Consider the following 3,026-nt stretch of genomic DNA (forward strand, 5'->3'; position numbering starts at 1 on the left):
AGCAGTGGAAAGAGTCACATAAATAGCCCACTCTGTTTCAGAGGACTATTTAGGGATTTTTATTTCCATATTGGGACACACTTTTGCAGCTGCAACAAATTTCGTAAGGATTGCCAGTCAAAGCTCCAGGCACATTCAGAATGAATTCACCAGAGATTGTGCATGTGGAGGGGAGAGGATTTGGCAGGTGAGGAATTGAGATCTGATTGTTTGATTCGTGAATGCTTCAGCTGCAACACTGGGCATGACATGCATAAAATTCAGCCCTTCCACTTAAGGCCTCTATATTTTTTTCTAAAAATTGAGAAGGAAAGAATGGGAAGAAGAGACCAGGAATGCTGTGCAAGCACCCAACCTGTTTATACTCAAGCATAACACAACCCCTTTTTTTCCTTAATTCTTTGACCAAAAATAATTGCTTGATATTTAAATCTTGATTCTCCAAGAGTTGGACAGGATTAGGAAGGCCTGTTCTTATAGGAAATTAGCTTAAGCATAAACGTCAGATGTAATTGTTCAACTGACTTAGAGATGACCAAAACGATGACTTTGTACATAATTCATCCACCTGCCCAACTGAAGATCTAATGCTTTAAAAGTACCATCACCTCCCAGTATCTGTAGCAAAACCAGTCTGTCCTCTGTCTGTCTCGGCATCCTGTTGAGGGCCAGTCCTACCTGTGGCAACCAGTCATAACAGCAGTATGGGAGCTGCTTTCCTTGTAGGTTAACTCGAAGCACTAACTTAACACCTTTTGCTTTCCACCTAAAACTAATGCTGTCTGGTCCTCTAACCTAAATAAAATGTCATCTAAAAAGCTAAAGTTTTTTTTTTTTTTTTTTTTTTTTTTTTGGAGATTTTTTTTTTAGGGTTTTTGAGAGGTTTTTGCTATAGGGCGTGTGCGCTCGCTAAACAGAGAGAGACAGAGAGACAGAAAGCGAGAAATCACCCCCAGCGGGGGATGGCCATGCTGCAATCCCTTCTCCTCTGTACTCCTCTCGGGATCTTGGGCACACACGTACACGCACCCGGTGTGAGTTTTAAGCCACCGGGTCCAGGACGCAAACCACGGTCGACTATGTGGGAGTCCAGCAGCATAGCATTATGCTAACTGCTGGTCCCAAGTATTTTTTTTTTTTGATTGATGCTTTCCTGCTATGATTAATTGCTAGGTGGAGAGCTAAAACTTCTAGTTAGTGTTTTACCCCATAGAGGAGTCCTATACTTCAGTTGATGAGAAAACCAGAAATGAAAAATGCAGAAGCAGTATTTTTACTGAGTTTTTAAATTAGTAATTACTCACTGAACAAACATGAGAAGGCAGGGGGCAGATTTAGTCCATTCTAATGGACTGGTCATTAGAGCTAAACTCTTATTCTTCTAGCCCAGTGATGTGGAAACTAAGTCAGGACAAATGACATTTAAAGTGAGGTTTAATGTGTGTGTGTGTGTGTGTGTGTGTGTGTGTGAAAGATGCTTACAAGGTTCTTTTGAAGATTGATCTTTAGCAATGATTACACAAGTCATAGAATAATGTCCCAGTCTATATGTTTTTTTTTAAAATCTGACTATATATTATCTAAGGACAAAATTTATCTTATTCAGCATACAAAAAATAATAAACAGTATCTTCTCACTAATTTTTTTTCATGGCTTGAAAAATAAAAGGAATTCAGTAGATCTAGTTATTAGAAATGAATTGCAACATTGACTAACTGTGATTTAATATTGGTGGCACCTTTAAATTGCTAATTCTGGTTAAAAAACAAAAGTTCAATATATGTATGTAGATTTCTTGGAACAAATGAAAAAAATTTATAAATTACCAAAAGATTCTAATGATACTAGCTTTCTAATACTATGTTTGCAGTAAGACAAAGGTGTCTATCATATGAATTCAAAGAGGTGCTTGGAAGGGAGCGTGATGCAGGAGACTGGTCCTCAGTGTGGTCCTTGAACTAAATGTGTTACCTTCACCTGGGGATTTGTTGGAAACACAGTGTTCTTGGGCCCCACTCCAGATCTACCAAATTTAAAACTGTGGGGTGAGCCTTGGCAATCATCTTTCAATAAACCCTCCTATACCTGATCTATATGTGCACTAAATATCTGAGACTCACCAGCGGATGGAGAGCAAGCATGGGTTCTGCCATCAGACCAATGAGGGTCCCAACATAAGTTTTTCCATTATTAGTTGTGTGACTCTGAGCAAGTTCATTAACCTGCCTGCGTCTTTTCCTTGAATCTGTAAAAATGAAATAAAATTATACCTGCCTCACAGAAGATGGAGGAAGAAATGAGATAAAATATAATAAAGTGCCTGGCACATAGTAGGTGCTCAAAAATGCTAGATTATTTGTTTCTTATCCAGGAACATGAAATTAAAAACAACCAGGAGAACAAATAATTTTCTGCAACTTAGCTTTTGCACAATGTAATATGTTTCCAACTTAAATAGCCATTGAGACTGAAGTTTTTGATTCAGAACAAAACCTAAGTGTAACTATTGTTTCCTCTTTTAATTGCATTTTGCACTATTAGGTTTATAGCTTTAAAGTGATACTATTTATAATAGTGACAGTATGAATCTCATTGTTACAAACATATCTACTCTGAATCAATGTCAAATGCCAATAGACAAGGGAGACCTATTGAATTCAGTACTCCTAGAATGTGCTCTGTAGACTGGCTCCCTATGGAAGTCCCTATGTACATCCATAATATGGACCCCAGAGAATGTTAAAATATATAAATTTTAAAAATACAATTTTTAAGTAAATATTTTCTATTTTTACAGAACATAGAATTTTACAGTTGTGATGGTTCTTTTCAGGCATCTAGGCCCACTCCCTCATGGCATGAATACATTACACAGGTCTTAGATTGCCTTAGCTCTCATGTGGAAGGGGCAAGGCCAGGGGCTCAATATGGTGAACCTGAATTTGAATCCTACTTCTCCATATTTACTCTTGAGACAAACCCTCAGTGAGCCCCCCCTCCCATCCAAAATAGAGGTAATATCTGA

This window comes from Tupaia chinensis, unplaced genomic scaffold, assembly GCF_000334495.1.
Source record: "Tupaia chinensis unplaced genomic scaffold, TupChi_1.0 Scaffold000674_2, whole genome shotgun sequence".
NCBI classification, from domain to species: Eukaryota; Metazoa; Chordata; class Mammalia; order Scandentia; family Tupaiidae; genus Tupaia; species Tupaia belangeri.